Here is a 20,262-nt window from a genome sequence, read left to right on the forward strand (position 1 = left end):
TCAGGACATATTACATAAGTTTTCTTATCCAAATGTTGAGACAAGCTTGAAATGCAAACACATTTGAAGGTTGAATTTCTGGCAAAAAAAATGGAATTTCGTTGCAACACCCCACAGTGCAGATCTTGAAATTCTGTTTCACAAAATCAATAAATTCTTTAAACTGTCTGGATTTTTAAGTCTGATTTTCTTTTATGTTTAGTAAATGTATACAGTACATATCAGTTGAGAACTGTTGAAATACAGATGCAGCCATTCAAAATGCGCGGGCGATACTGCATTATTTTGCGGTGCGCTTTACGCGGTCTACCGCGAGTTACCGTAAATTCTCCTATAGTACCACAAGCAAAATAATAGTATCCGGAATTTTCGCAAGGTGGAGCTAGTAAAGCTCAACCTCTCATGTTTGAGCTGTCGCCATCAAAGTCTTTAATGAAGATATTACTAATAGGATTAATAATGAATGACCTTGGACAAGCTGTAAACTCAAAGTATTGCCTTTGTCCACGTTCTTTTTTTCATTGACCGTCTTTGTAAAAGTAACACCACAGCATTTCGCAATCACCCATTTGTTTCCAATCATGCAAAGTACAGTGATTCACCATGCCTTTCACATGCTCATAAAAGAGATTGATTTAGGAACATAAACATATTACCGTATGCCAACTGTACTGTATACAGTATGTATATGTATATTTAATGTCTTAACTGTGCCCGTTTAAGTATTGAATATTTATATGGAATTTTACCACTGAAGGGAAATCTTAGTAGCTGAGCATAAAAAGAATAGGAGCATACTGCAACGCGTGTGAAGGCCATAAACGATATTAATTTTGGAACTTAAACATACAGTATATGGCTGGTCTCGGTACTTTAAAGAAAACATACACACCAGTATTCCATTTCTCACTAAACATTAAGCATCGAAGTCTTTAACTAACGTGATACCGGAGTCAACAAGCATACTTTAAGAATTTGATTAAAAGGAAATATAATATGGAATCGCGTATCTAAAGAAATTAATAATGATATAATTATATTCATGTACCGCAACACAAGATTAGTACACGCTGTACATTGTCTTTTGATAATGTATCTGTAGTGCTTTTTCAGCACACTGCACGTGACTTTGCCGGTGGCGCTGTGGGTTAGGTTCCTGACCCCCACATCACACGGTCTGTGATCAAATCCCACTGGCTTTATTTTTAACAAACATTTATTTGAAAAAATGAAACGTTTCCTTAGTCAGAGATTAATTAAAACCTCACTCGCACCAAACAAATTTATATTTCTAAATATCACAACATGATCGAATTTAAGTCATTTTAATAACAATGAATAGTCACCTAGGCGTTACAATATTAACATTTATATTGATTTAAATCGCATTTAAATCGCCTTTATTTAAAACCCATAAATAAAGCTGATACTGTTTAGACTTTTAATTATTTAAAACTGTATTACAGCAGCACAATGCACAATGCAACGTAAATCGCTATCTTTGTCTTCACCTCTCTGTCCAGGAAATTAACAATAGTAATAATAATGAACTGTATTGTATATGGCGCCTTTAAAGGTGGCTCCTCAAAGCGCTTTACAGGTTAAAAACAATAACAACAATACTGTTAGGCTGGGCAAACAATTTTTTTTTTTAAGAAATACAAAATGAGATATAATGATGTGTTCCGGCTTAGACACTAACGAAGAGCATAACACGTGGGCGGCGTAGAGGTCGGCTCTGGCTTTCCCATCTATTGTATACACTGCAAGTACAACCCAACTCTCTGCAGGAGTGCTGGCTGTGACGGATTAAACTGGTTTCACAGGTATTTTCAAAGTAGGAGGCGAGATTTCCAGCGAAAGACACCTCCCCCCCCTCAAAAACCCAGTAAGTATAGTACTTACTAGTTAAAGGCTAGGCTCCTCAATGAAATCGCTTTAACATGCTAATGCGTTGGTGTAACAGTCCGGGCGTGGCAAGCTTCTAATTTCAACCCGACTACGGCAAAATGAACCCTTCTTTCATTAGTAGACAATGAACATATTTTAGCCCTGAATGAATTAATAGCAAACATGGTTTACATAAAAGACATTTTTCCAAGAAAGTTTAGCCTTTGTCACTAATGAAACCACTAAATAAAGACATAAATAAAAAAATCTTAAGATTTTTAAAATACATGACTTTGCTAAAATTTATTTGAAAATAAAAACGATTATTATTATTATTATTATTATTGATTACAAACGCCAGAGGAGAGAGAGAACAGGGGAGGGATGTTGGTTTTGCATAAGGGGCGGGGCTATGGAAATGAGGTCTGTTTGGGAATGTGGAGTTACATGTTCTGGCTGTTTGTGAATTATCGTTGTTGAGTATGGAGTGTTGAGGTATTGCTTTTGTGTAATGCTTTATGTTGAAAATTGAGGTGGATTTTGTTTATGATAAAGAGGATAAACTGGGATGGGAGGAGGGTTTGGTTTTGCATAAGGGGCGGGATTATGATAATTGGTGGAATTTGCGAGAGTATAATGGTTTGATTTATTTGATTTTGTATTGTGGTTATCTATGTTTTTGGTTGGTATTATGTTTATATGGTTGTTTTTGTTGGTTGGTTGTTATTATGGTTATTAATAATACGATCTATAGTTGAAATCTGAGCCTAAATATAAAGAAAAAGCAACTGATTAGGTTTATGAGCAATCTAATTACTTATTCGTTTAAAACGCTATATAAAATAAAGTTTATTATTAATTTGCTGGACAGAGCGGTGAACATTATTATGCATAAGACAAAGATAACGATCCTGATCAGTTTAGAAATCTGTGTAAGGTTTTTACTTCTTAAACTTTTAAAATACACGTTTCGAATAGAAAGAAATCCTCTTCCTGGTACAGTATGTATAGCAAACCAGCACGTCTTTTTTCTCCAATCAGAGGGGTGTCAGATGGTGTCAGCCAATCACCATTCTGAAGCCCTACCATAATCTCTGGTATGGGGAGACCCCAGAATATTGTCCCATAGTTTAGACAGATGATAGATACTTTTATTGATCCCGTGAGGGAAATAAAGTAAATCATTTTCATTTTAGGAAATTATTAAACGCTCGGTTAAAAGCAAAGGAGATTGTCTGTTATCGTGGACATAAAAACAAGAGTTCGCTGGCATTATATCCTAGAAGACACAGACCGGCGCCAGACTGGTAAAATGCCTGATGAACTAGGGATTGGACAGTTTCCAAGTGCTTGTACAATCGATGGAAATGTTCAAATAAATGTGCAAAAGAAATAAACAAAATAATCATTTATTTCTTTATCATATTGGCTAGCTAATGTCCTCTCTTTGCTAGTTAGTGGCTGTGTTTCTGCATTGGGTAGCAACGGGTGACTGTTCTCAGGCGGAAGATGTTAACAGCTTAATGTTCGTGTTAAATAATTTTTTTAAATTAAAATTCATTCTATACAGCAATCGCATATTTGGGTACCGTTTCATAAAACTTTCATGCTTAAAATGTTTAGGGAGAAATGGAAGACTGGTGTGTGTTTTTTCTTTAAACTACCAAGACCAGCCATACACAGTACAGTTTATGTACATACAGTAATGTTTATGTTCCTAAATTAATATAGTTTATGACCTTGCGTTATGCTCCTCTTCTTTTTATGTTCAGCTACTAAAATTTCCTTTTAGTGGTAAAATCCATATAAATATTCAAAACTGAGCGGATTAAAATGTGCACAGTAAAGACATTAAATGATTAAATCTTTTCACTACCAACCAATGCACCACGAGTGCCCCTGTCGGTCATTTTGGCCAGCCAATCACTTACCGCGGTGCCCTCCGGTGCCCTGCGGTGGCTTGTGGGTACGTTACTGTACCGCGGGTTTTTACCGCGCATTTTGAATGGCTGCATCTGTACAACACATTTCATCACCTTATTCTTCCAAGAGATGAATTAACTTTACTAAGTAGTGTTATAATAATAATAATAATAATAATAATAATACTATACATAAATAAACCATTCTTACACACTTACAAAATAAACAGGATTACCGATTGTAGGCTGAATATATTTAAAATTTTTACAATAATCAGTTTTAAGAAAACCCTCCAACTGGGGGAGGAATAAAATCTTTTGGATTAAGGTAGCACATGCAATGAAGATGCTACCACTACCTAATATTTAGAAAACATGCTGATTAATTTAACAAAATAATTATTCATGATGGATATTTTTGCTGCACCATATTAAAGTGTATTGTGCACTAACCTTCAGAAGAATCACTAGAAATTTTGAAGTGTCCTAACTTGCAAGTAATATTCTTCTGTTCTAATGTAACCTGATGCTTCATATTCAAAACAGAGACCGACATTTTTCCCTGAGTGGCAATTCCAGAAATGGAGTGTTGAGTGCAGATGGAGATATTGGCAGAATAGTAATGGCGATTAACAGAGTTTCTACACTTGTCCATACTGTGACTAAACTTTAGTGCTTTTCAAACACAAGGACATGGCTACAAACTAAAAAACAAATCAGATTTCTGCACAATCCAAAATAATGAGCATTTTGAAAACAATATCTCAAACCACATATATAATTTACTATATAGCACAGATAATGAGTGGAAATAAGAAATGCAAGGTTATGCTTAAGCAAAAAAGAACCAAGTAAAAGCTTTAGGATCGAACATAAAAGCACTAATGGACTCTGACTCTCCAGTGGCTCTAGGGTAGGCATTCCATGGCTTTGGCACAAACAGTAAGCTTACAAGCTGACAGCTCTATCTTTAGGGCTATGTGTACTACTGTAGCTATCTATGAGAGCCTCACATGCTTTGCTGACAAAGAATAACTAGAAATGAAACAGTCGTCTCAGTCACATTAAAAAAATTCCTGTGCTCCTTCACAGTAATTCAATGGAAAGAAGAGTAACCTCAAACTACAGTACTTTACACCAAATATCTGGTACAGAGCCTTTTGGTAGCATAAAATTCATTTAATTCTTGTAACCCCAGGAAAGGTTTGTACCAGAAAAATGCAAGGAATAGAATTATTAATCACAAAATGCACCACTGTAATAATTTTAAAAATTTTAAGCGATATCAAATGTATCTATTTTTGCCCTTTATATTTGTACTTCAAATAAAATAATGAAAGGTTAAGACAAAACATCAAGTAAATATATACCAAGACAGGAAAGGCAGAGATCTTCTATTATATCTTAATGTGCTTTTAAATAAGAATGCATTAAACTCTTGTTTGACTTAAGCAGGTTAGCTTGTGTTTCAGCACCATAAAATAATAAAAACCACTTAACTGCTGCATAATTAGGTTACTACTTCTAAAACCTAACTCAGCAAAAGGCTTCAACAACAATCAGCCTTTCTAAGTTACAAATTACAGTGGGCAGGTCCTGTTTTTCAATTTCATGATTCACTTCAAACAATCCGATACAATTACGGCCTGAGCTATTCTTCAGCCAAACTTTAAACAGTATGCGGTTCAGAATTTAAAATATTAATGGGAAAAGATGATTTCCATAAATATTCAAGTGTACTCATTAATAGAAAGTACAAAATCCAAAAAATAAAAAGAAAACAAAGCTTGGATTTGTTGTATTTCATTGAAAATTGGATTTCAAGCAACATTGCAATGTATGGAAATATATACTCATGTGCCAACACAAACAACTGCATGTGAACAAGTACCTTTCATCCCACAGGATCCCAAAGTGTTTAAGATCTCAAAGGATCGAAAAGCACACAGGAGCCAAGTCACTTTAATCACCCACAGGGGTTGCAGGACCCACACGAGTGATAAGCAGAAGCCATTCTGCCCCAGCAGCTCCAATGCATAGTAGATAAGAGTAAAAACAGAGAAACAGCTTTAACATCTGTATTAAGAGGGAAACTGAGGCAGGCCAGATTGTGCGAGTTGAAAGTATAATTTAGCCAGTTAAACACCTTACACCCTCAGGATCTTTACTGACCAAGAAGTTATAACTTCACTTAAATATCTTGGCTAAAGGCTGGCACAATCGAAATCATTAATGCCCCTGATCACCATCCTGCAGCTCTGGAACTGGATTTAACTAATTCTGGTCCAGAGGGAATGTGCTACCTACAGTACAAGTCCACCAACATGCCTGGAGTTTTTGTTGGATGTCTCCCATCTCTGACCTGAACATGCATACTGTAGATCTGTCAAGCTCCGGCTAGAAGTCTAAAAATAATATTTATCACCTAATCTCACGTATTGTATCCTTGTGGGAATTTAAACATATACTATAAACTATTACAGTATGTGAAATCCAAAAGCTGTTTATGTTCTTGACTATTTAAGGGCAATAGCAAAGCCAGGATTGTCCTCTCTCATGCTACTCAAGAAAAACAACTGAATGCCTTTAAAAATTAGTCCAATAGTCCAATTGAAACAAAATGTGGACAGGAACTGTTTGTTCTTCCACTACACAACCAAGCTCTCTGTTCAAAAAATACATGTTAATGTGATTTTTGGGAATATTTTTTTCATTTATGCAAAAATCAGAAAGAAAACATTGCATTTTAATACATATAAAACGTTGTTAAGCATTTTTATTTATTTTTTATTATGAAAGCTGTACAGTTTCAAAGTAAATGTGCCAACAGTCACTTTTTACATGTACTGTATATATACACACATCTGTACACCTTTACTGATACAGATGCTCTCAACTTCCACCCTAATCTGGAAGGGTATTCATTCTAAGACATGTCACTTATCAAAATTAGCTAAATCATGCTTATAAGGGTGAAACAGCTGTCCATGGCTGCTAATGCTGAATCACATGCACATAAAAGTAGAATTAGAAGTGGTAGAGAAGCTCTAATTTCTGTAAGTTTGTAATTGCTTAAGAAGCTAATTTATATTCAATTTATACTCACACTTAATGCATTCTCTTTCAATAACCTTTTTTTCCAGCAAGTTAGTGGAGTCGCCATTGGGCACCAGAATGGGACCCAGCTATGACAGTATTTTTGTCTGTCGGCTGCGTAGAACGCTTCTTTGCTTCCTACACTGGCTTTATCCCGGACCTCTACAAGCGATACATTGAAGACTGTGTCGGTGCCGCCGCATGCTCTAATGACCAGCTGGAGCACTTTTTGCATCACTTCACCAAGTTCCACTCATCCCTCAAATATACAGTTTACATATCCTCTGCTACTCTTCCGTTTCTAGACATCAACCTATCCATTTACCTTCCCCAACTCTCTGCTTCGGTCTATTACAAACCCATAGATACACACATCTATCTTCTGTTCAGCTCATTTCACCTCAAACACACTAAAACCTCTCCCTTTTTCACAGTTCCTTCGGCTACGATGACTCTGCAGCGACAACATCAATTTCCAGAACCAAGCCCTCAATCCATCAACAGAGGATACCCCACCCATGTTATTGACAGGACCCTAACCCGAGCCAAAAACAGCCTCGGACCATCAGCTCGATCAGGAACCCCCGTTGTAACAACCGCATTCCTTTGGCGCTTCCCTACCACCCCAACACACTCTCTATCCCCAAGGACCATTAACAACAACTTTCCTATCCTACAGGATTATCCCTCCATTGGGGCCCTCTTTCCTGACAGCCCTTGTTCACAGCTCTCTTGACCACCCTCAGCAATCATCCACACCGAGCACTTTCCCCTGCAACAGAGCTTGCTGTATCACCTGCAAGTACTGTGCATACTGTATCTAACATCTCACTCATTCAGGGCCTCTTAGGACAATTCCGGTTCACTCATATGACATTGTGTACCTTCAGCAACCTTATTTACTGTATCTCTTGCAGAAAATGCCGAGCCATTTGGGAAAACAAATGGGAAAACAGGAAGGAGACTCAGAGACCACTTCAGAGAACAGGTCAGGGCTATGAAGATTAAAGATCTCCCAAGCCCATAGTTTCTCATTTCACCTCTGACGGCCATGATCACACTGATCTTTCTTTCTGCGTTCTCAATGCATGGTTTCTTAACTCCTATAGCAGAAAGACATCAGAAACTAAAATGATCCTGAAACTTGGTGCACACCTTCCCCCTTCTCTCAACGACAGACTTTTGGCCGACAGACTTTTTTATAATAAAATCATACTAAGAGCAAGCATTCTGTATTTGCACAATGTTCATATTTCAATTATAGTTAGAGTGATGCTGAGAAGCACTGCAATGTGGTTTTAATACATGTGCCTTTTATAACATAACTTAATAAAACAAAGCAAATAAATAATGACAAGGTAGAAAATGTGTGTATTATTTGTCAAATGAAGTTCATTTTTAAATGAAACAAAATGTAATGAAATATCTCTTCCATTAAACTTAAACTATTTTAATGGAAAAAAGCTGTTAATTCACATGCTGAATCAAACTACTAATTTTAGTTCCCTGTTTAAACATGAATATGGAGGATAAAACACTGTAAATTAAATGAACTGATTTGTATTTGCAAGATATGATCAAGCTTCAGTTCTGTAGTCACTCATATATTTCCAGAGAAGGAAGAATGAATAATATTTTTCCAATTTTACAACACCTCATTAGTCAGCAGCCATATCACCCTGCAGCTCTCAACTGGCTACCCACTGAAGTCTCCTGGGAAGATCTGGTTGCTGCTGGAAGTGGTGTTAGTGGGACCAGCAGGAGGCGCCCACCCTGAGGTCTGTGCGAGTCCAAATGCCTCAGTCTCAGCCTCGGATGAGATGTTAAACCAAGGTCCTGACTCTCGGTGGTGATTAAAGATCCCTGGGCATTTCTCGACAAGAGTAGGGAGTTATTCCGGGGTCCGGGCCAAATTTCCCCCTTCTGCCTTTACTGTGGCCTCCAAATTGTACCCATATACGATTGGCTTGCACTTGCTCTGCGATGGCGCCAGGTGTACCCGGTGTGCCTTGTGTTTGTTGTACCAGGTGTGCCTAGCGCTTGTTGCTTGCAGAGTAGGATCTGGCTTCCCGCGACACTATAAAGTGGTTTGGTAAATGACCTGACATGACAACACCCCATTATCAATGACACCGGTAAATCATTTTCATTCCAGTTCATCCCATTTTAGGTAATATGAAGCACCAAAGGTACAATATCCTTCTGCAATTTATAAAAAACACATTACTCCCACTGGTCTGAAACAAAAATATTTACTGAATTCAAGTGAAATTCTGTACATTAAAGATATATATATAAAAGTAACAGATGGTGTAGAGGACTGTTCATTATGCTGATCACTGTTCCTGCAGCAGTCACAATATCATGGTTTCACTGCACAGATGAATACCTTCCTTCCACAAAGCTGCTGCAGAGACTACAGAAAGTAACTCCACTCATAGGTTTCATGAGTACTTGTACCAAGCTTTTGTGCTTGGGTAGCACCATGAAAGAGGTTGTCCTTTAGGTCTAAAAAAATGCTTTTACAGTGTAATTTGTTTATACCTTGCTCTCAACGTCATAATTTCAGAATTATATTATCATAGAATTATTTGGTAATTAATAAAATGTAGACTTTCTCATCATCTTAAAAGTTTCCTATTTTTATTTTTCAAAGAATGTTTAATGGTTCAAAATTAGCAATTTGTTAAAATCTACGGTACAATTCAAGTACATCAGAGAAGTGCCAAACTTCAGCGTCTGCCATTCAGCTCCTTTGACCTGTCTGGTTGCTTGTGGCTAACTGACCTGTGGATGTCATCCAGCTTGTTCCAGACCCCCACATCCCTTTGTGTAAAAAAGTGCCTCCTGTTATCAGTTGCAAAAGCACTTCCAAGCAGCTTCTATAAATTTGCATAACTCTCTCAGGCTGTGTAATTTCCAACCTTGTATATTTTTTTTAAAAAAACTCTCAGATGGGAACTTTAAAGAAATGGAGCACAGCAGAGTAATCAGGAAGTCACAGCCAAAACCATATTCATTATGCCAGAACAGGTAGCAACTACTCTTAGCTGCCTCTAAAGGCCCTCAACTATAACAAACCTTACGTGAGCTTTTCTGCTTTTTCTAGGTCAGCTCGATAAACATGTTAAGTGACATGCACTATTTCAGACTAAGTGTTTATGTTCCACCTTACAAAACCTACATCTGGATTCTACTGGGGCTGTGACAGTATGGCAGCTCGCCATCCTTCACATGTATGATTTGCAGAAAACCAAAGGCAGCTTCTGAGGTAATTAGAACTCATTACTAACCACTCATTATTAACAGCTGGTTAACAGTTCGTATAGTTTTGGTTATTTTAGGAAAGTTCCTAAAAAAGTATTTATGCCTGATTTTGAGGTCATACAAATGCAGTAGTTAAGGAAACTATGCTCTAAGAATTGCCTTAAATATAACAAACAGTCTGAGAATATTTTGAGTTTTTTTCTGATTATGAGAAAAGTGAGTATTTTTCGATTTCACAATACATTGTATTCCTTTCAAACGTTTAATAAGTTGAAATATTATAACTTATCCCACAGGACACTAGATTCTGAAAAGTTTTTCTAATCATAATCACTCCATTAGGGAATCTGGAGCTACAGTGATAATTTTAGTGTCTGCGGATATCTTAAAGATGCCCTAGATAAAAATACTGTTTGGCAATGCACTGTAATTTGAGAAAGAACACTGCATTATCCTACTAAGAATCCCAACTTTCTATTTCTCAGAACTACAATTTCAGGTCTGAAAAACGATGAAGCTGATATTTTTTTAATAAATGTGAGCTTTTTATTTATTATTTAAGTCTCGCACAAGTAATCAGTAGACGATTTAAAAAAAATAAATCTTCAATTAGTTTACAGCAATGCTTGTTGGTATTCAGAAATCATTTTATAACAAAACACCAGCCTAAAAAATATAAAACCTCTTTTATTATTCCACATATCTGACACTCTCTTGGTCAGGACCTACTGCTCTTGTTGATCCCTAGCAAGGTCAGCTCTCATGAGGAATAATTAAATTTCCAGAATCAGGACAGCTCCGGGCCACAGAATTAAAATGGGTTTTATTTTCCTTCATGCAATTTTGTACATTATATGCAAGATCATCCAAATGAATCATGAAAACGCAATGTGGTGAGTAAGAATTGTCATAAAAACTAATAATGCACTAATTTTTCTGTAGTTAGTCAGAAATTCAGTATTTATATACTGTATATTCTTTAAAAAACGGAGGTGGATGTCACCAATGTGCTTACAACAATAGATATTTACACAGGGAAGCAAATGATATATAGTTTCATTAAAAGAGATGTTGCAAAAGTATCTAAATATATATATATATTAGAAATTATTGGAATACTGGCACCAGGAGCATACAAACAAAAATAAACTTTATTAATGTTAAGAATGGTAAGTTACAAATTATATGCAGAAATACATATAAATGCAATGTATTACATTTTAAATAGCTGAGGCATTCTTCATAGTTGATCATCATGAAAACTAATATCACTGATGGCGAACAAGCAAGTGACAAGCGCTAAGGGTCAAATGATGTATTCAAATCAGGTACTATCATGCAAGTGATTAATACATGATGCTTCCACTTATAGCTTAAACACAAGCATGCAACTGGTGGCCGTGGAATGACAAAGATGCTTCTCAGTCCATAAGGACGTTTCTCCATTTATCCTTCAAACTGGCAGGATTGTCACACTGTTTGGTGGTGACTGACTGTTAGGTATGCCACAGGATCCCGGGACACAGATGGTCATTTCCTGAGTCTATTTCTAAACAAAACTAGCTTACACTGTTTTGGGTTTTGATTAGCAATAACTGAATCAACTAATGTCTTTATACATACACAAGGACCTGCGTTCACTCACAGGACTTAACTGTCTCGACACTGGAACATTGTATTAGGGTGGGATAGAATAAGAATTTTATTCAACTAAAAAAAAAACTCAAGATCAAGACAAAACTCCCTTTCGATGTAAAAATCCTACCCATTTTTTTCCCCAATATTTAATGTATTATTGAAAAATTCACCTATATCAATTATATTGCACACATAAACAAAATCGCCAACAAAACCAAATTAAGAAATTATAGACCAATCTGGCTATGTGCAGTACTTCAAGGTTAAGGGAACAATAAATTGAACTGACCTAGACAAATAGCTCATTCGTTTGGTAACAGAATTCTAGTGCAAAGGTTATGATAAAGTTCCTTATAAAATATGAAATGTTAAATTCCAGGCAGTAGGCATTCAAGCTATTACATGTATCTGCACTAAGAAGGTGTTGATGGATAGGAAGCAGACAGTACAGATAAGGAGTTTCTGGTATACTCAGTACACTAGTCAAGTTTGCATATGGTGCCAAAATAGGAGGATTAGTAAAAGCTGTAGAGTAAAGGAAATTCAAAAAGAAACAGACACTATTTTCACCTGGGCAAACACCTGGATGATGACATTTAATGTAGTCCATTACACAGTTTTACCTGCAGCGCACAGAAACATACTACATATATAAGTTGGGAAAAACGTAGTTTCAAGGTGCTATTAATGAAAAAGACTTGGTGAGTGGGTATTCTGACACAGCATTTTCATCTTCTAAGTAATGTTGTGAAGCAATAAAAAAGAAAAACTAAACAATGGGATAAGTCAATTTTAAATCAAAGGTACTTAAAAAGAATTCCATCTATACATTTTATTCATCCATCTTTATCCAATGTAGGGTCGCAAGAGAGCCAGAGGCTATCCCAGCATGCAATGGGCGCAAGGCAGGATATACCCTTGACAGGATACCAGTCCCTCACAGAGCACAAACACACACACACACATACACTGGCCAATTTACCCAGAAGCCAGTTAATCTTCCAGTATGTCTTTGGGCTATAGGCGGAAACCCCCCATGAACACGGAGAGAATATACAAACTCCACACAGATAGTACCCAGGTCCCCAGCTTTGTGGGGTAGCGATGCTAACCACTGCACAACCATACTGCCCTGAAATAGAATTAAACTATGCAAAAACAAAATCTTGAATAACTCCAAAGAAGAGTGACAACATGCATTTCCAGGCTCAAAGGAAGGCTCAAAGGAATAACCTGCTCCAACAGGGTAAAAGAACTGAATCATTTTATCTAGAACAAATTACACTATAAGGGGACATGAATCAAATACAGTATTCTAAATGTTCAAAGGCAAATGACTCTTCAGGCAGAGTCTGAAGAGTCAAAGGTTTATTGGGAACTAAAAATTCACTGATGTAGACAGGAGTCCTTCAGGGTGAGCAACAATATTTTATACATTATTCTGAAATCTATACTTGCAATGGTGTAACATGAATTTTCACATGCTGTACCTTATATAGAACATTTTCAATACTCCAGCAAGCGCTGCATTAAAATACCCAAGCCTGAAAACCACTGATGCATGAGCTTTTATGCATCAGGCTGAAAGAATTGTGTATGCAGAAGTGCAATGTTACAAAGATGACAAAAGAGAACTTCATAACACTGGGAATAAGAGCTTTAGATGCTCAAGATTAATCTGAAAAATGACTCTTAGATTTCCCATCTGAGTAATAGTAAGGTGTCGATAAGAATAACAGTGAAACCAGAAAGACGGGAAAGAAAGAGAAAATACATGGATATTTATTAGCCACTTATTTACGCAAAGGGTTGTGGGAGTCTTCAACTAGCTATACAGAAATGTTGTCAAAATTGGCACACTCGCATCTTTCACGAACGAGCTATGAAACTTAATTTCTTTTGATGTTAACCCTGTCTAATCGTATTTTAATCTTGTATTGTTACGAACCTATGATCCTAGAAGTTCTACGTTCATTCTAATAGTTAGAGTCTTTAAATTGTAATTTTAAATGTAAATAAAATTGTTTTATTTTAAATATTTTAGGTTATTAATTTCTATAAAATGAGAGCATGTGGAATAACATTTTATGTGCGTCACATACCTTCACTGTGCCTAAGCAAATTATAGACTGTTAGGTTGTGTGGAGAGCAGGAGCTGCTCTAGTACATTATAACAGGGCACCTTCATTGTAAAGCCTTATAATGATACAAAGTCTTCTTTCCTTTTTTATTTTAATTACACTAATGCAACCAAATTAAAATAAATGTAAAAAATAATTTTCTTACAGTTTTTTAGTCATGTGTGTTGCCTTAGAACCGGTGTATGTAATCCTGGTTCTGGAAAATCAAGTGTTCTCTGGTTTCTGCTCCAGCCAAGCAGTGAAATACTTAATTGGATCAATCAGTTGTTTAATTATAAGAATCTAGCATGTTCTCCAGGTCCCTGCTTATTGGGCATTTGAAGCTACCTGTAAAACCTGTTCTTCAGGACTAGGTTACAAAACTAACCAACACGAAGCTCCTCTGTGTTAAAATACTCAAATCTTTAATACAGAGGCTTACACAAGATGAAATCAATTAGTTTCTCAAACTAACACGTCCTGAATTAATTTTATTTTACATACTAAAAACAGATAAGCTTTCTAATCTCTACCACAAATAACAGGGATTTGTAGTTACAGGACCAAAATCAAGTAATTCTGATTTGTCTAGTTCTATGTCAAATCCAGAAATTTTGAAGGGTTTTATCGTTGGGTTCTAAAGGCAGAATCCAATAATAATTTCATATTTATGCAGTTCTGAACGTCTGTAATAAAGACATCAAAGTCTTACTCAGCTTCTTTGGTTTATTGTCTTCCTATTTATCACTGTATATTCCTATTTCCTCAAGTATGAAAAATATTTAATATTCCCATGGCTTCCTTAATGCTACTACATGAAATGTGTTTTGGTCATGTAAAAACTGATGGTTTGAAACTGTCTGTACATGGCTGTTGGTGGTTATGTGTAAGTGAGTTTCATGCATGTTCTTTCTAGTCATTTTATTAGCGAGGGAACCAGAGCCTATCCCAGAAATCAATGGGCACAAGGAGAGACACGCCTTAGATGGAACGTTAGTCCATCGCCGGGCACACACAGACAGAGACATGCACACACCCACACCAAGTCTGACTTTGCCAGAACCAATTAACGTACTAGCATATCTTTGGACTGCGTGAGGAAACCAGAGCAGCTGAAGGAAACCCTCACAAACACAGAGAGAACGCATAAACTCTGCAGGTGGGATAGCAGTTTGGAAATTAAACCCAAGGCTTAGCACTGCAAGACAGTAATGCTAACCACTGTGCCCCCCCAAGAGAGCTGGTCAATATGATAGAGAATTAGAGATGTCAACAAGCTTAATATCACGATTAGCAAAAACAATCAGACGCAGGTATACTAGGAATCTCCAAATGAAACAAGAGGTTCACAGCTGATATATATATCTATATGCAAAGCAAATGATTAGATGAGAAAAATTGATTTTTAAAGTATCCTAAATCTGAGTTTCCTGAATATTATGAAAACCAGCCTTGGTTTTCACATCCAGCCTTGACTGAATATAGCAGGAGGAACTGTTGAGTAGCTAGACTACATTAATACCCATTGATTGAGGCTCTTTTATTTCTGAACACAAAAATTTAAGCAAGGTCTTTTTTTTAACCATGGTAAATCACGTGCAAAAATACGAGAATTCTGTCTATCACGAGTGGAATGTTTTACATAAACCTAAGCCTCCCTTACATCGTATCCTCGTGCACATCAAAACTGATAACATTTTCTCTCATTTTCCAATATGTGAACTTTACTACTACCAATTTACCATCAGGGGACTTCTTTTGTTTTCCCCACAAGATAGGTTGAAATCTTGCTGAAGTATTAAGAAAAAAAGAGCATACTTTTTCCAGGCCATTCGGTTTAATTACTTCATTTGATTTTGAGCAGTTAATTCTAATAGAAAATTACTTGCTGACTGAAAGAGTCCTTCCCCAACTGACTTAAGTATGAAACTGGGGGAGCCCAGAGATTGGAAACAAAAAGACACTAGGACTCACACCTCTCCCCTTATGAACAGTGTCTGTAATGGGATAAGGGATGGAACCCTCCTACAGCACAGTGTCCCACCGTCACCACACTGTGACAGCCGTGTGAAAATTCTGGTCCGGGGTGGGACATTGGCACCCACTGGTCCACGAAGGCCACTTAAAGTCATTGCGACTTTTCTTAGAGATCTCTCACCCCACTACTGACCAGACCCAGCTCTGCTTAGCCTCTGACATCTGACAAAATCAAGCTACAACCATGCTAATTCACCCAAGAATCACATCCCATCAGCTTAGGCAACATGGCTGGAATGCTTGTTCCAGACCCCCACAACCCTTTGTGGAAAAAAGAACATCCTGTGCTCAGTTTTAAGTGCACCTCCTCATTGTTTACCCCTCTGTGCTGTGGTTCCTGTTTCTCTCTTTATCCTGAAGAAGTCCACTGAATGACTTTTCTTTGAAGTTTTTTACATATTTGATAGAGGTTCCACATTGTTCTCTGCTTAAGGCTAAAATGTTTTAGTTCTTTAAGGCTATTAATGTGGAACGTGCATTTAAGGTTCAGAATGTATCTGTTTACATTTCTCCGGACTGATGGCAGAGCAGCAATATTATTTTGTAATACAGTCCTCAAAATGTACACAATATTCTAAATATGGTTTTACTGTCGCACCATACATTGAACTATCCTTGAACTAAATTCTACACTTTCAAGTACATAGCCTAAAATCCTTTTGCTTTCGCATATTGCTAGATGATGTAAATAATAAATGAGTCAGTTTCATAAATTGCTTCAAGATCAGTTTCTTATCCAGTATCTACTGTATAAACTATATTTTTCTTACCTGAGGTTTTTATTATTATTAAATTCCAGATGTTTGTCTAGTCTTGAATTTCGCTAAACCTTTTTATATTTCCATTGTTGTATCTACAGTGTTTCCTAATCCTCCCACATTAGCTTCATATGCAAACTTGACTAGTTTCTATAGCATGGCAATTATAGCAGAATTTTGATCAATATAATCATCCTAATCTAAGCATTCACACGTTGCCTGGATTCTTTCTATTCATTAATATGTTCACAATTTAAATAACTGGTATTTCTTTGAATGCTTATCCATTACTATTTGAGAATTAATCTTTAATGGGGAACATAAAAATATAATATGCTCTGTGTGTGCCCATTACTGCTGATACTTGCTCAAAGAACCTTAAAGCTATATAAGTAAGACATACTGTGCCATTTCTAAACCCTGTATTGACTATCTCCTAGAATCCTACTGTCATACAGATGATCTTGTAGTTTACTTCTGTCATCTTCATAACCTTACATGAAATAAAAATAAATGTTATTGATCTATAATTACTTAGTTCAGCTTTGTCAGACTTTTTATTGATAGGAACTACAACTGTCTAATCAATGGCTATTATGCCGTTGAGAAACTGATGAGTATAGCTGGCAGCCTAAATATAACATCCAATATCTTGTTTCAATTTAAGTACATTTCATAGAATACCAACAGGCCCAGGAGATATGTTAATCTTCAGTGCTTCTAGTAACTGTAATATACTGTTTCAATGCTAACATTCTAAATGGCTTTAAAAATGCAACAATTGAAAATTGAAACCAATAGCATTTTGTGCATTTTTTATGCAATTTTAAACAGATGTTTAATGCTATTTTAATCACTTCCTTAACATATATACCTGAATGTGATTTTCTCCATGCAACAATTCCTAAACTCTGCACCTTTTAAATATCTGACACACATAGCTTCTGACACCCGTGATAGCCACCTGTTAAACATGTTTTTGACAGCCAGACATATTCTACGTTTTAAATTTTGTTCCTGGAATTTAGGTAGAAGTACTAAATTTAATAGTCCTTTGACATATTGCTTTTCCCTTCCATATTTTCTTTGAATTCTCCCACCTTCTATACAATTTGAGAAACTTTAGATCCTTGCCCCTAGCTGACTGATGTCCATTCAAAAGTAATCCATCATGTCTGCACAGAATGCCTCTGCTTTTAGCTTCCTGTACAGCCAAGTAATTGTTTGACAGTGCTTGAAACTGTGCTGAATTTAATTCTTGATTCATGGTTTGTAGCTTGTTACATTACATTATTTCATGTAAGGTTATTACACTGTTTCTTTTTATTCATTTGAAACCTTATAACTTACTGTACTTTAATCTTGTACTATTCACTTATGTCCTATTGTTTGGATATTGTGGTATCCATGTGAAGTTAATACATGAACTTAAACTGATTGCTTGATTGATAATAAAACTTTATCAGCCACAGGTATATCTGTTACATCTGTAAATGCAATCTAAAGGCTTAATTTAATCACCAGACATGTTTCTATCCTGTTGATAGTTCTAATCAAGGCATAGCAAACTTGGGGGTGGAGCTCAGAAGAATGTTTTGGTGGGCAATTGCCTTTTTAATATTTTAATATTAACATAGTTGAAAGTGGTATCTACATCTGGTATAAAACATTACATGTACAGAAATTGAAATGTTAAAACTGCTTTGTATTGCTAGAGTGCAACTGTATTTTATCATGTCAATTAATTATCTGTGCAGAAACACTGTATGAACAAGAACTTCATGTCCGGTTGTTACCAGTTAATTAAAAATAGTTTCTAGAAGCATAAGTAATTTACTTCAATAATATTTTAATGGTATTTCATGTTAGTCTTTCTTTCCATGAAGCACTAAAATAATTTTCACATTTATAATATTTTTTTATTTAGATTTTTTCTTTATTTGCCTCTCAATAATAAAATTTCAGAGCTGCTCTCGCCAAAATATCACAAAGCGCATTAGAATCACCACAGCAGCTGGCAGATCTGTCTATCAACCCGATCAGAAAGAAGATCAGTTCCACCCGTTAGCACTTAACCTCATGTCTATTGTCTTCTCGTCTATTTGTTTGCTCTTGAATCCAGCCTCAAGCCACTGCACGTAGACAACTAAGTGCAGCCTATTAGATAAATAACCTGATTTCTGTTCATATTCCAATTTTGTAAAACAATGTTAACTCGGAAATAATTTAAAACAATACTGCTAACTTTATTCATAATAATAAAGCTAGCTCTAAGACAAAATTACACCTTGATGCCAATGTTATTTCATGTTAAAAAGGAGCTTTTGTGTGTAAACAATAACTTAATACAAACACATTTAAACACTGCATTTCAATTGTAATACATATTGCATATCGACTAATTTAAAAAATGTAAGTGTTCATCTTTATTATACAGTATGTTGTTTTTTTAAACAACCAGTTTAAAGCAATTGGACTTTGGGAATGTGGGAAGGACAGTGATGATGAGCTGTGCTGGCCAAGCCTGCCCAACCCAGCCTCCTACTACAGACACAGTTTATGTTAGCTTTTCCACCCAGCCTGGCTTATGCCTTCTATTCCACACCATTCACTCGCCCCCTCATCTGACACCTCCAAAGGCTTTGTAAGACTTACTCAAACAGCAAGCCCACACTATTTTCCACACTGGTTCTTTAAAAGGGGTTGCCTCTATATAGTAGACATTTCTGGCCCTCCTCCACACATCCAGCAAAATGTCTGCATATTTGAACATTCCTTCCCAGCCTCCCAGTTAAACAAACGTTACACTTATGAGGATGTTATCCCATCTAAATCCCTTTTCACCTACATTTGACAGTCTGAAACATTTGCTTTTGTCATTATAGGTTATTCTTTACACACGATTGTCAAGCAAGTACTGTATATAAAGTATTTCAGAACATGATTACTACTGGTAGGGCAGCATGGTGTTGCAGTGCTTAGCATTGCTCCCTTGTAGTACTGGGGCCCTTGATTTAATTCCTGGGGTGCTATCGACATGGTATTTGTTTGTTCTCCTGGTGCTCCAGTTTCCTCCCACAGTGCAGACAAACCGGTAGGTTAACTGGCTTCTAGAAAATTGGCTATAGTGAGAGCCTGTGCTGTCAGTGTCAGTGTGCCCTGCAATGGACTGTTGTCCTGTGCAGGATGTATCCTGCCATGTGCCCATTGCTTGCTAGAATAGGCTCCGGCTCCCCCACAGCCCTGCACTGCATAAGGAGTCAGAAAACGGATGGATCAAACATTGTTTCTAATACAATAGAAGGTTTTCAATTTGGTAGAGGTAGAGGTAGTAATTTTAAAATTTATATTTACCACTAATATACTAGCATCAGATTTCATGTATGGTACCTGTGAGATCCCTAGCTCCCAGTTTAAGACAACACCCCCCGTTTTCACAGTCTTCCTAGTCTAATACCACTTGATTTGACCTCTATATGATATTGCCAAGACACAGCCCTATTGTTTTCTATCAACTAAACTTGTTTCATATTC

General features: G+C 36.4%; 1 protein-coding gene across 1 annotated transcript in view; it reads right to left on the bottom strand.

Moving 5' to 3' along the window:
- cog5 (component of oligomeric golgi complex 5) overlaps positions 1-20,262 on the bottom strand; it is a 187,072-nt gene that overhangs the window by 113,984 nt on the left and 52,826 nt on the right. The gene's annotated exons all lie outside the window — the stretch shown is intronic.

Source organism: Lepisosteus platostomus, chromosome 9 (genome assembly GCF_059453375.1).
Source record: "Lepisosteus platostomus isolate fLepPlt1 chromosome 9, fLepPlt1.hap1, whole genome shotgun sequence".
Classification (NCBI taxonomy): domain Eukaryota; kingdom Metazoa; phylum Chordata; class Actinopteri; order Semionotiformes; family Lepisosteidae; genus Lepisosteus; species Lepisosteus platostomus.